Raw genomic sequence first — 14,872 nt, 5'->3', positions numbered from 1 at the left:
CAAGCTTATGTGACGATGCCAGCAGGCTTTTGACTAAAATACATAGGAACTGGGACTTAACCAACAAAAACACATGGGTAAACATCATAATGACACACACATTTAGGAAAATGATGTTTTTAATTTTAAATGCTATGCAGCCTTGCCTTATATAGTCAGTGCTGGGAAGTTGTGGTATACCAGGAAATGATTTACATTTTAGCCTCAGGCAAAAATATGGAACTTGTAATTATGTTAGAGAGAGGCAAAACCTAACTTTTACAGCTTTAAAGCTGTAAAAGTCTCAGTTAGGATGTGTGTTGATTAAACTGTGGTGGGGCTGAGCAATTCGCCTGAAACTTCATAGGGAATAAGCAACTGTTAATGACTTTCAGGTAAAAACCTCCCTTCTAAATCTTTCATGCACTTTTACCAAGCTGCAGAAGAAGGGATGGGTGACAAGCATTTCCTCATTCTTTCTAAGGCCTTCCCGCTCCAAGGTGGTTTTGGGCATGGAAGGCTGCGCTGGCTGGTTTTTTTTTTTGGCTCATTGGAAGAAAGCAGCACGTCAGCTCCCAATATGCACAAGCTAGCCTGAGCTCTGTGATGCCAATCAGATGCAGATTAACTGCCAGACAGAGAAGCTGCCTTGCAGATGTGACTTGGTTGCCTTCGAAAGCCAGGGCTCTCTGCACCTATGATCTGAGCACCCCTTGTCTTCCTCTCCCAGCAGTCTTGGATTGACTTCTCCAGTGGAGAATCCCCTCTGTGGGGTCTACAGGATGACCAGTGGAGTGACGGCCCTACCCCAAGGCATGGGAGTAGGAGGTTGCAATGGGGAGGGTGGGAGCTTCCCTGTTGTCTTTGTTCTTCCTTGCCTGAAAGAGGCAGGCTAGAGTGGTAGTTCAAAGAACTGGCTCTGCAGGTACAGAGCTGGACACAAATCATGGTGTGTCCCTTACTTACAGTGTGAGCTCGACCACGTCATTTATCCTCTCTAAGCCTCTCTCTAATGCCCGGTAGCCATTAGAAACAAATAGACACTTCTCTACATTATTTTCTCTTCTAATCCCACGAGGTAGGTATTATTTACATCCACACATGAGGGAATTCAGGCTGTCACAGCTGATATATATCCCACCTGGAATCTGGACCCAGTCTGACCTCCAAGCCCACGCTCTTCAGAGTTCCAGTGTTCAGGGACACCTCACACACAGTGCCTCCGAGTCAAACATAAAAGATAAGGACATGCACTGGTTCATGATACCTGGTTCACAGTGTTGTTGTGGGACTTAAATGCAATATTAAGTTCTTAGGGCGTGATACAGTTTGGATATTGTAACAGTTGCCTCCATTAATAGCATCAAATCTGGGGTCCAAGCAGGACTCAATCTCTTTACTACCCGTGTGACCTTAATATATTCTTAACCATTTTGCTATTCTGCCCTTCTTCTGAATACAGCAAACTCAACTAACTTGCTTAGGCTTTTGAACAAGTGGAATTTGTCAACCATAGATCTCTGTGCGCCTCTTGCTTGACAGTAGGGAAGGCATGTGGGTATCTTAGATGGGGAGGGCCTTGCCAAGAATATTTGCTCTATAGCTATGCTGTTACACTATCATGTGCTGCTATGGCTTTCTAGGAATTATATCCTGAATGCTCATTATATATTATTTTTAGCTAGTTTATTTCCCTAGGGAAATAAAAATTTCATTTTTTTAAGAACTTACAATTATTTTGTGTAATTTTGTGAAGAGCATAAATGTTTAATTTTGAAGAATTCCAATTTATCAATTCTTTCTAAAATGTATTATAACATATATCACCACAGAAAGTTCATGTTCTTATCTTTTATGTTTGACTCGGAGGCACTGTGTGTGAGGTGTCCCTGAACACTGGAACTCTAAAGAGTATGGGCTTGAAGATCAGACTGGGCCCAGATTCCAGTTGTGATATATATCAGTTGTGACAGCCTGAATTTCCTCATGTGTGAATGTAAATAATACCTACCTCATGGAATTAGAAGAGAAAATAATGTAGGAAAGTGTACATTATGCAACACATAATAGCCTCTCAATAAAAGTCTGTGGGTTTTTTTGTGGGCATATTCAAACATCATGTTTCAGTGGCGTCCATGTTTTATTCTTTGGGGTCCTATATTCTGTATAGAGACCTTAGCAACTACAGAGGAAGGTGGTGGGAGAACTAAGGAAACAGTACCGAGGAAACCTGCCCTGCTTATATCTATTTTATATATAGGTGCTCTGTGTGAGGTTTTTTTTTTTAGGGGGGAAAAGCTTAAACAGTGCCTTAAGTTTAATTTATCAATTTTTCCTTAATAAATCATGTTTTTAGTGTTGCATCTAAGAAATATTTGTACAACCCAAGTTCACCAAAGCTTACTTCTAGATGTTTTTTATGAATTTAGGTTTGTGATTCATTTTGAGCCAACTGTTGTTCATGGTGATAGGTAGGGGTATTAATTTGTTTGGACTGCAAATCAAATGGCTTAAACAATAGCAATTTATTTTTTGACAATTCTAGGGGACAGAAGTCTGAGATCAAGGTGTTGACAAGGTTTGTTTCTTCTGAGGCCTCTCTCCTTGGCTTATAAGTGACCACCTTCTCCTTGTGTCTTCACGTGGTCTCTTTCTTCTGTATCTGTCTAGGTCCAAATTTCCTCTTTTTATGAGGACATCAAACCCATGGGATTAGGCCTACCGTAGTGACCTCATTTTAATTTAATTAATTATTTGAAGACTATCTCCAAGGGCAGTTACATTCTGAGGTATTGGGGGTTAGAACTTCAACACATACATTTTTAGGGGGCATAACTGAACCCATAAAGCATGAATTAAAGTTTTTTTCCCCTTATGAATACTCAATTGTCCTAGCACTATTTGCTACAACATATATCACCACTATTTGCTACAAAGGGCCTCCCATCTCACTGAATTGCCTTTGTGACTTTGTGAAAAAACAGTTGTCCGTATAAATGTGGGTTGACTTCTAGACTGTCTATTCTGTTCCACTGATCTATTTGTTCATTTTTGCTCCAATACCATAATGTCTTGATTACCTTAGTGTAATAATACATTTTAGAAAGAATTAATAAATTGGAATTCTTCAAAATTAAATATTTATGCTCTTCACAAGATACTGTTAAGAAAATGAAAAGACAAGCCATGGATGGGGAATATATATTTTTGAATATATGTATCCAAATTGTAGATTTGATACAAGACATATCTAGAATATATAAAGAAGTCTAAAATATAAATAATAAGAAAAATAACTCAATAAAAAAGGCTAAAGATTTGAACAAATATATCACCAAAAAAATAACGGGAATAGAAAATAAACACACAAAAGCATAATCAATAGTATTAGTCATTAAGGAAATGTAAAAGAAAACCACAACGAGCCACTGCTATACATCTGTTAGGAAAATAAAAAGACTGACCATATAAAGTGCTGGTGAATATATAGCGGAACTAGAACTCTCATACACTTTTCATGGGAATGTGAAATGATACAACCACTTTGAAAAACAACTTGGCAGTTTATAAAAAGTTAAACATGCAGTTAAATGATCCAGTCAGTCTATTACTAGAAACAAAAGCATATGTCCACATGAGGATATATGTGAGTGTTCATAGGAGCTTTGTTATAGTCTTAAGTTGAAAACAACTCAGATATCTATCAACAGGTAAATGGATAAATGAACTATGGTCTATCTATACAACAGAATACCACCCAATAATAAAAAAGATTGAACTAGTAATACATGTTACAATATAAATGAATCTCAAAATAATTATGCTAGGTGATAGAAGTCAGGCATAAGAAGAGTAAATACCATGTGATTCCATATTTATCAAGTCCTAGCAAATGCAAACTCAGGCATAACAGAAAATAGTCAGTGGTTTTTTGTGCCAGGGGTAAAAGTACAAAGAGGGGATAGGAGGAAGAGATTGCCAAGGAGCACAAAGAACCTTTTGGAGGTGTTCATTATCATGTGCTTATTGTCTTAATGAACTTATATTTGTTAAGTCAAGGAACACATGTTCATTATTTTAACTGTGGTAATTGTCTCATGGATATAAACATATGCCAAAACTTACCAAGTTAGAAATTTTTAATATGTGCAGTCTATTGTCTGTTAATTAAATTTCAAAAAAGCTGCTGGAAAAAAGTGATTGGAAACATTTGGACTGAATATGAACACTCCAAGACTAAAGTGAAGAAATGCAAGGCTATAAGTAATCAGCTTTCAGGCATATTCAATTTTCCGCTATCCCAGTGGCATTTGCACAATGATGTTTCTCGTCTACTTTAGGAAGTAGCTGATCTAGGTGGTTCGAATACTAAGAAGAGACTCCTTACAGTGCTGGTAGTCCTAAAATGCAGCATGGCACTATCCAGATGCTAAGGCAAATTGAGAAAGGTTGACCTTTTTTTTGTAGAGTTCAATACTTTTGAATTAAATGCATTTTTTGCTTTGGTTCTAATTGCTAGAGGCTACTTTTTTCAAGTCCACAATTGGCTCCCCTCATTGGGTGTGTAATTCAGTAAAACCAGCCTTTGCACCTGCCTTTGTTAAAGTCTGTACCTGGGTGTGTTGGGAATAAGAGAGAAAAGTAACTAGAAGCAGATTTATCACTGTCTGGACTTAGTTTTGCTTTTACAGCAGTTGTTTGGCTGACCTCTTTTTGTTGGTTTTCTAAGTTGATTAGACTTAGTTAATTGATGGAGTGTCGGGGGTGATAGTCCAGGCAGAGCCACCCTGCTTGGGACTTGGACTTGGTACAAATATCCCTGGTGGTCAAGTCATGTATTTTCTAGTTTGGAGAAAGACACTGGAACAGGATTGCTGGAACAGCATTACAGGGTTCTATGTGCAGAAACTATAATGACTTTCAAAAACATAGGCTCAGGTAATTTGGTTCTTTATCATTGCCATCTCTAAAAGAAAGAGCCCATCAAAGTACAGAGCATCTTAAATATTTTGAAGTTATGACATTGAGTGTGAATAATTGGTGTCTGTGGGACTCTGAGGATGAAAGCAGGGCTTATCAGTGCTTCTCATTACTAAACAGGAATCTGGAAAAAACCTATAGTCAGACATAAACATTTCGGCCTAACGTTCATTTTCAACTAGGGAATAGAAAACACCACAATGTCATATAGTCACTTGCATTTAAATGTCTTATTTTGCAGGTCTGTACCTGTATTCCACACAGTAGTGTTACTACCATGGAGACTATACAGTAGGATCCTAAAAGTAAGACACGTGTAGTCTTCTTAACCCCTTTTTCATTTTGCTAAGCACTTGATTAAGTTAAAATTCCAAACAGTGTTATTATTCAGAGACAGCATGGAAAGGTGGGCTCTTAATTCTGGCCCAGCATTTCTCAATCATGTGTAAACCAGGCATTGTTTTTAGCACTGGGGGATACTGAATAAAGGGACAAGAGACCAAGAAATAAATAGGCAAGTGTAACACAGTGTGCTATATACTATGGAGAAAGTCCTAGAACAGAGTAGTACTGGGACCTATGGGAGGGCCTCCTAACCCAAACCATGAAGATCAGGCAAGACTTCCCAGAGGTTGAACCAGAATGACCAGAATTACCTCCTCAAAGAAGCTGGGGAAAGGCTTGTACATCACTCAAGTTCTCTGACTCTCTGTTTAGGAAGACACAATATCCTTCCTTGGTTGCATATGAGGATTAAATAATAAAGTGCTTAGCCCCTTTGCTTGCTAGGGGAAAGGTCAGTATTGGTTGTCTTCCTTCCCTTTTCCCTCATCCTGCATCCAAGTGAGGAATGTAACTTCTGTAGCAGACAGCAGAGAGGTGACTTTTGGAGAGTTTTCAGTCATCATCTCTATCTCTTGGTGTTTATCTACCTGCTTCCAGTTCATTAGAGTCTCATCCCTCTGATGCTGGTTTCGGCCATGCTCTTGCCTTTCATGTATTGCCTGTGACACTTCATTAAGGGAAGTGGCTGGCCCTCCGAGCAATTGCTGGAGGTGGAGGGAGGATGGGAAACAAATGCAGCGTCCCTGTGTCGTACAGAACAGCGTGAGCCTGTGTGTGTGCGAGGGGCAGGCAGCAGTCGTCACTTGTCCTCACTCCCTGGTTGTAGGGAGCAGTGAGAGAAGAATGCCTTCGTACCAAGTGGAGAGGAGAGGACTAGATGCAGAAGTGGAGAATAAAATTGTCTTCGAGTATAACTCAAGCTTGCTCTACATCTGTGTATCCTGCTGGCAGTACGGTATGCCTGCCCTTGGTCAGGCCCTAACTGCTGTAGAAGCAAGTGGTGCACCTGCTTTGAGGGGGCGCTCTGACCGGCCAGCAGACATTTCTCATGCAGGGAAGCAACACAGAAAATAAGCTGGGCACATTTTGCTTTCTGCCGCTCTGCATGTCCTTTTGTTCATTTTTTCTGTGTACTCTCCCCACCAAAGACAGAGCTTTTTCCATACCCAAATCACCTTCTCATGTTCCAAATCCACCTAACCTTCAGACTTTTTTTCTGCACAGCTGTCACAACAAACTTCCCCTCATCTGCTACTAAATGTATCAGACACTGTTGTGCAGGCTGCAAGTTGCCGACTCATTACCCGGGGGCTTTCCAATAGAATCTGATGTTATCCAAAGCTTCTCATCTGTTTCAAAGGGTACAATTTCCTGCATTTTCTGGAGAGAAATCAAACACACTACATTTAGGAAATAGGACGATCCTTCACAGAATTAGTGGACCTCTAGGCAATTATGGGGTGATTATTCCCAACTTAGTGTTTCCTCACCTCATTTCCCATAACAGTGACTGGAGTGACCTTACTATGGGCTTTTCATCTTTCCAGAGAGACATGGGAAATAAATCACAAAAATCAACATAAACTGTGGTACTTTTGATTCCCGGCTGTCCTCCCCCCAGGTTGTTTTTGGCTTTCCCTGGAGGTAACCAGTTCTCTTTCTCCCCTTTCTTCTGTAGTCTCTGCTTGTGATTCAAGAATCTTTTTCTTTCCTTTCCTTTCCTTTTTTTTTTTTTGTTTTTGAGTTAGCGTCTCACTCTGTTGCCTATGGTGGAGTACAGTGGCATGCACATGGCCACCCCAGTGTCAACCTGCTGGACTCCGGCGATCCTTATGCTTCAGCCTTCCAAGGAGCCAGAACTACAGGCACTACCATGCCTGGCTAATTTTTTAATTTATTGTAGATACGAGGTCTCGCCAAGTTGCCTGGGCTGGTTTCGAACCCGTGGGCTCAGGTAATCCACTTGCCTCGGCCTCCCAAAGTGCTGGGATTATAGGATTGAGCCACTGTGCTTGGCCAAGAATCTTTTTTTTTCAGTCTCCTGATAAATATCATTCTTGCTCTCTTTCTTTTTTTTTTTTGAGTTAGGTTCTCAGTCTCTTACCCAGGAGTGCAGCAGAGTGGCACGATAACAGCTCACTGCAGTCTTGACTTCAGGTGATCCTTCCGCCTCAGCCTCCAGAGTAGCTGGGACTACAGACATGCCTAACCACACCTATTTTTTTTTAAAAAAATTTTGTAGACACAATTTTTACTGTGTTGCCTAGGCTGATCTCAAACTCCTGGACCCAAGCAATCCTTTTGCTTGGCCTCTCAAAATGCTGGGATTACAGGTGTGTGTGTGTGTGTGTAAAGATTTTAAAGATTACTTTTTGGAGTTAGAAATTGCCAGTTGAAAAAAATTACTTTCCGCTGGTTACCCTTACTTCCTTATACTAGTTCTTCTTTCCCTTCTCACCTCTGGCCTAGGATGTATGAAGAGTTCAATGGTTTTTATTCCACTCCCTAAACTTGCTCTCTCCAAGTGTCTTCCTAATACCGTTAAAGCCTTTTTAATTTCCTGCTGTACCACCTTTCTTCTTCTCCCTCCTAAAAATCTTGTTTTATAAATGTTCTCTTTCCTCGATATAGTTTTGCTGGCTGTGCCCTGATGTAGTACTACAATAGTTTTATTTTACATGGACTGATCAATCATTTTGAATAATTGTTCTAGCTCCATTACTGTGACTCTATGTGGCTTAGCACTTTTCTTTTGCAACCTTTGACTCATCTCTGACCATAGGAACAGAGAGGAATCAGCACATTAATTTTCCCTTGACACCACCAAAAAAGTGCTCTTTTTCCTGTGCAAAAGAGCTGGAAGCAACAGATGCTCCTTGTTCCAGTTGCAGGGGGAGTACGCACCGTGGCAGATGACTATGTGTGTGTCCTCAGCCAGTGTTTGCTAACGGTGCTGTGTGGCAGCCATTTCATAGCACAAGCAAATGTTAGGATTTAGGGAAAAATCATACCAGCATATCAGATTTTAAAACTGAATGGCAAATTTCTGTTGAGTTAATAGTATATGGCTAGATGATATTTTCTTTTTAAGCTCATGAAACTTAACAGCTGTTTAGTGAAGCAGTATTTTCATGTGCATCTGTTTGACAGGTTTAACAGCAAATTTTACAGTAAGTGACCTGCCTCCCTGACTTGGGCTGTGTTTGCAGCAAGATTCATTGAGGGTTTTTCTGCTTTTGTGTTTATGGGATGGGGAAGCCTGACTAGAGTAAGGGAAACTGAAAGGCATGTTCTAAAGGAAAATACTATTATCTCCACCAGAGTGTTCCTCAGGACTTGTTATTAACAAGTTTAGGGGAAGATAACATGGGGGAAACATACTGTTTAGCAATAAAAACATATGAGTACAGTCAGCTTACTGTAACCCTATATTGGTGAATGGTAATTAAATCTATATATCTTCAACTTTATAGTTTTCTGCAGCCGAATCTCTAGAATACGTTGGTACTTTGTCTGATTCAAGGAACCCCATATTCTCTCTCCTGCCTCTGGAAGAGGCTGCCGTGCCTTGTAATAGCTTTTTAATATTGCCAGATCGAAGACAAATGCTTCACTGGTTTTATTGGCAGAAATAAAGCACTTTCTATTTTTCTGATGTTGGGGTTCCAAGTCCTGGGAAACTAGCACTTTATGAGACTGGAATCTCGTTTCCTTTCTTTCCTTTTTTCAGTTCTCTCTGATCGTAGGAGCTCAGAATTGCTGTGCCTAGGGTTACCCACTTTGTATTTGGCCTCAGAGCATGTAAACTACAATTTATCTGTGCTTTCATTGACTTTATGTGCTTGGTTGTGGCTGCTGATTGTGGGTGTGTGCACATGTGGCAGAATCACAGATCATAGACACCTGTTCTCCAGGGCAGCCATCCTCATGGTCAGCCTGGCATTCTCAGTTAACAAGGGGACCAAGAGCTGTCTCATATCCTCTTTGATTTCAGTACAGATTTTGCAAGCCAAGAATACAAAGTTTGTCCTGGGGTTCATAGCTGATTTCATTGATTGGAATTTTAATTATATTGTTTCACTTAAGCAGCATGTAAGAGGGGTTCATATTTATTTATCTCTGTTCCCTCGTGATGCAGGTGAAAAGCCAGTTATATTCAGCTAGCTGTATGACAAAGATGCCTCCTTTTGAACAGTAGAAATTTAGGCTTTGTTGTTTTATACACACAGGAAACTTGAAAGGGATGAGAAATCTGGAAAAGAGAGTAGTAAGGTGAGCCCAATTAATATTCTAAGAAGGCAAACTCAGAAATGCTCACTAGCAAACGGTAAAATGTCAGTGACACAAAATGAGTCGGCCCATTGGCTCTTATTGATGGGAGAGGAGAGCTAGCAGAGAGAGGGTCACTTGACATTTTCTGGGAGGGGGACCACAAGTGGTTCAGTGTGGCCAGCGGGAGGAGAGGAGTCTGCTGCTGGGCCTCTCTCATCAGGTGTTCACCCCCAGACCTTCTGCTCTAGAGGTCCTGGGATTCCCCCTGGGAAGGAATCAGTGGGTCGTTTGCCTGTTTCCATTGCCTCACTAGCCTGCTATCACTGTACTAACTCCCAGAACCAGTGAGAAAAGAAAGAGGAATACCATGAACTGCCTCTTGGTCCAAGGATTCACCTCTCTTCCTCCTTGTTTCTATAATGTTCTTACTTTTGCATCCTTTACCCAACCTCCCCCAACAGCATGTCTCTATAACTATAGTAGAATGTCAAAACCAGGAAATTGTCATTAGTATAATCCTAGACTTTATTCAGGTTTCACCAGCTGTTGCTAGGTGGAGGAGAAATGGTTCATGTCTTGTCTCTTTCTTTCTTTCTATATTGCCCACCTGCCCCATCATGTGAAAAATAGATATGAGAAAACATACCATGTAGAGTCTGAATGCTTACTTTGCAAGGGAGTATGTTAGGTTCCAAGGAGGATGTGAATGCCTAGAAGAAGAAATATATTTGGAAATCATCTGCTTATATAGAAAGACAGTTACAACTAAAGACAGTTAAAGATAGCTACTTACACAGCTAAAGACAGTACATATTTACTAAGCACATATGATATATTTAGTACTGTTCTTTGGGTTATAAAGAGAAAAGAACTACTTTTCAGTCTAGAATGTATATTCACTCCTCCTCCCCAATCTGTATACCTGATAGCTCTGTTAATTCAGATGTCACCTCCCATATTTTCTGCCTATGTTGATCTACTACTATATTTAGTAGGTATAAATGCCTACTAAATGCTAGGTCAATACTAGATCCTAGGGTTTCAAAAATGGATTCTATACAGTCCCTGCCCATAATGAGTTCACAGTTTAGTGGGGGAAACAGACATTTAAGGAGGCAAGTGTGATAGAGTGTAATAATAGGTCTAAGTAGAGGTATGAACAGGGTATATCTTGAAGGCAGTGGGGAGCCACTGAAGGCTTTGAACAGAGAAGGGAAGTGATTGAATTTCCTTTGAAGAAAGATAGGTGTTGTAGCGAAGAGAATATATGAAGAGGAGGCTGGAGACAGGGAGGTTAGTTAGGAGATTGTAGTGGTAGTTCAGGTTGAGGTACAATGGCCAGAAGCCAAGATAGTGAGGGAGACCTAGAGGGGATGGGATGGGTTTGGGGGCTATTTATGAGTTAAATTTGACAGCACTTAGTGATTAATTGGCTACAGGATTTAAAAGAGAGTAAGGTATCCAGAAGGGTCCCGGCTGATGAACTGGTAAAAATATCATGCACCAGGAGTGGGAATATGGGAAAAAAGCTGACTCTGGAGGAAATATCATGAGAAGTGTGTGGGATTTGCTGAGTTTAGGTACTTGTGGAATGTCCACGCTGAGAGAGTTCATTAATCTGTAGAAGAACTCAAGCTGTAGATGGTAAATGGAGCCTTGGAGTGAATGACCTTGCCAGTTAGAAGGAGAGAGCCTGAGGAATGACTAAAAGGACAGTCAGAGGGAAAGGGCCCTATAGAAAATATTGAGAAGCAGAACAAAGAGAGGAAGAAGAGTGTTTGGAAGATGAGAAGCTGTCAGCAATATTAAATGTTTCAGATGTCAAGTATGATAGACGTTGAATTTTTTTCATTGGATTTAGAGGAAATGCATCTTTATTGATCTTTGTAAGTTCAAATTCAGTTGGCTTGTTGGAGAAGATACCAGAACAGTAGATTGAGTAGTGCTTATTAAATATGAACCAACTAAGTGTTTGGTATAAGGTGATTTAGTTAAGTGCTAACATGGGTTGTAGAGAAAAGTGTGATTGATATTAAATATTTAGGAAAATTCATCATAGGATGTTAGAGCTGAAATACAGTGAAGAAAGACTTCGAATAAATTGTTCATGGTCATGCATCTAGAGAGAGACAGGACGGAGTTGACTCCCTTTATAAAAGAAATTTGTGAATATTCTAGAGTTTAAAGGAGTAAGCCAATGTCTGATTCAGGAAATGTAATTGTTAAAGTGACATATCAGAGCTGTCTACTTCTATTGTGAAATACAGCTACTTGTTTGATAAATGTATTCATTTATTCTATAAATATTTATTAGCAAGAATTGCACTATTTGTTTAGTATACAAAGACAAAACATATTCCTTACAGAGTAGAATCATGCTTGTAAAATTTTATAAAAGTAAAATTTTATAAAAGTAAAACATTATCACTATTATCACTATCTAGCAGGGTAACAAAAACAGTAGCACACACTGTGCTATTGAAAAGGCAGGAAGTGTTTCTGCTTAGGAATTGGAGACCAATTAGCTGGACCTTGCATGTCCCAAATGGAAAAAGGATTAAAGGGCTTTTCCAGCAGAGGAATCAAAATCAGAGAGGTATAAAGAATGTCTATAACTTCAAGGACTGGTAAACAGTTTGGTGGGGCTGCAATGTAAAGGCAGGGAAAAAACGGAATTATTGTGAAAACTAGAAAGTTGTATTAGTCTATTTGTACTGCTATAACAAAATTCCTGAGACTGGGTAATTTATAAAGAAGAGAAATTAGTTTTCTCACAGTTCTGGAGGCTAGGAAACTCAAGATCAAGGCACCAACATTTGTTGTCTGATAAGGGCTGCCCTCTGCTTCCAAGATAACTCTTTGTTGCTACATCCTTCTGAGTGAAAATGAAGTGTCCTCACATGTTGTATGGGATGGGAGAGCAAGACAGGTCTCCCTTCAACCTCAAGCCTTTTTATAAGGGTGCTAATCCCATTCATGAGGGTAAGGCCCTCATGACCTAATCACTTCCCAAAAGCCATATCTCTTAAAACTGTTGGATTAAGTGTTAGCATGAATTTTGGAGGGGACACCATCTCAAACCATAGAAAAACCCATAGCCATAATACTGGACAGTAAATGGTGGGGGAATCATTTGATTTGGGCTTAAGATAAATCTGGTGGCAATACAGAAAGAGACCTGGGATTAAGGCAGTGAGATGTGCAAGGAAGTATTTCAAATGAGGGATTAGGAGGTTCTGAGCTAGGGAGGTGATGGCAAGAGTGGAGTGGGGAGGAGTTAGTCAAGATAGAATCTCAAGGTGGAATTATAGGCAGGGTTTGCCAACCGTTCACCTATTCTTCCCAAGGGAGAGAGAAGAATTCAATAAAACACCGCAGTTTCTAACTTACTACGGTGAGGAATAAAGGGAAAACAAGTTGAGAAGAGAAGATTTAGAAGATCTGAGCTTGACGTTGGGTATTTAGAGTTTCAGGTGAACTGGAAAATTTAGGTAGACCATAAGTGACATCATAGGCCTTGCTTACAGTATTAATTAGTATAAAAATATAGTTAATTATGGATCCCCAAGAATCACCTGAAAGTAGTATATTAGTTGGAAATATATCCCCAGATGCAAGGAACCAAAAATTTGAATAAAAGTGACTAAAATGCTGTTATTTTTCTCACATAACAGGAAAATTGGTGGTACTGCTATTGGCTCAGCTGCTCAGGGTGGCAGGACCAATTCTCTGGGTCTTGTCCTCATGGTTATTAATAGCTGGTGTAGCTCTAGAATTATGACTACTGCCTTGTCAGGCACTTCTCTTTGGGTATTTTGGGTAGAACTGGGTCACAGGGCCTCCTCAGGCTGAAAGGTTGGCTGGCAGGGTGAGGATGAGAATTGTTGAATTCACCCAAATCAGTAGTTTCTCATCCTCTTTAAAAAAAAAAAATTGCAATGAATGCCTGCTTTATTATCCTGAAATAATCAACAGAGATAATCTGCTTATGTATGTTTTCAAATAAATATATCACCCTAGCTGTAATATAAAGGAGGAATTAAGGGAAAGTAAATCTGTCTGTCTATCTATCTATCTATCTATCTATCTATCTATCTATCTATCTATCTATCTATCTATCTATCTATCTATTTTTTTGGGTTGGAGTCTTACTCTGTTGCCCAGGCTAGAGTGTAGTGGCATAATCATGGCTTACTTCAGCCTACACCTCCTGAGCTCAGGTGATCCTTCCACCTCAGCCTCCTGAATAGCTGGAGGGAAATCAAAACCACACTGAGATACCACCTAACCCTAGTAAGAATGGCCATCATTAATAAAACAAACAACAACAGGTGCTGGCGAGGATGTGGAGAAAAGGAATGCTTCTACACTGCTGGTGGGAACGCAAACTAATGCAACCTCTCTGGAAGACAGTGTGGCGATTTCTGTAAGAACTAGAAATTGATCTTCCATATGACTCAGAATCCCCCTATTGGGAATATACCCCCACACCCGGTTATTTACTTATTTTTTTTTTTAGAAAGCAGGATTTATTGAGAGGACAGAAAAGCTCCCACAGTTTTTTTTTTAAATTAACTATTGTTATATTTTAAAGATGTGGGGTACAATTCAGGGTTAAGATACAAACATCAATTATGCAGGTACCCTTGTTGATGAGGTGTACCCCTCCCTCCCCTGGTAGTTTCCCTCAACTGCCAATCCCAACCCCCTCCTCTGACAGTTTCCCTCAACTAACAATCCCACCCCCCTCCCCTGACAGTTTCCCACTACTGCCAATCCCTTTCTTATAGTGTTGTGATAATTGTTCAAGGTCTGCTTATGAGTAAGAACATATGGTACTCTGTTCTTTGTTTCTACGAAGGATCACTAAGTATGATTAACTCTAAATCCATCCAAGTTGCTGCAAAGTTCATATGTTTGTCCTTCTTTATGGCTGCATAATCTTGTGTATATGTATCACTTTTTTTTCTCAGTCCAGCTTCATTGGGCAGCACGGTTGGTTCCATGTTTTTACTATTGTAAACATACGTGTGCAGATACCTTTTTTGTAGAATGATTTGAGTTCCTCTGGGTATATTCCCAATAGGGGGATTGCTGGGTCATATGGAAGGTCCATTTCTAGTTCTTAGAGAAATCACCACACTGTCTTCCAGAGAGGTTGCATTAGTTTGCGTTTCCACCAGCAGTGTAGAAGCATTCCTTTTTTCCACATCCTCGCCAGCATCTGTTGTTGTTTGTTTTATTAATGATGGCCATTCTTACTAGGGTTAGGTGGTATCTCAGTGTGGTTTTGATT

The 14,872-nt window shown here is 39.9% G+C and overlaps 1 protein-coding gene across 1 annotated transcript in view; it reads left to right on the top strand.

Annotated features, from left to right (window-relative positions):
* Positions 1-268: 268 nt before the first annotated feature.
* Positions 269-14,872, top strand: part of CPQ (carboxypeptidase Q) — a 300,673-nt gene continuing 286,069 nt past the window's right edge. Inside the window, exon 1 of the mRNA XM_008064423.2 lies at positions 269-374. The gene's annotated coding sequence lies outside the window, so the exon portion shown is untranslated. The remainder of the gene's footprint in view (positions 375-14,872) is intronic.

The sequence above is a fragment of the Carlito syrichta genome, unplaced genomic scaffold, assembly GCF_000164805.1.
Source record: "Carlito syrichta isolate Samal-C Ts95f unplaced genomic scaffold, Tarsius_syrichta-2.0.1 Scaffold307333, whole genome shotgun sequence".
Taxonomy (NCBI): Eukaryota; Metazoa; Chordata; class Mammalia; order Primates; family Tarsiidae; genus Carlito; species Carlito syrichta.
Note: the sequence above shows the minus strand (reverse complement) of the source record. Positions and strands in the feature narration are given on the sequence as shown.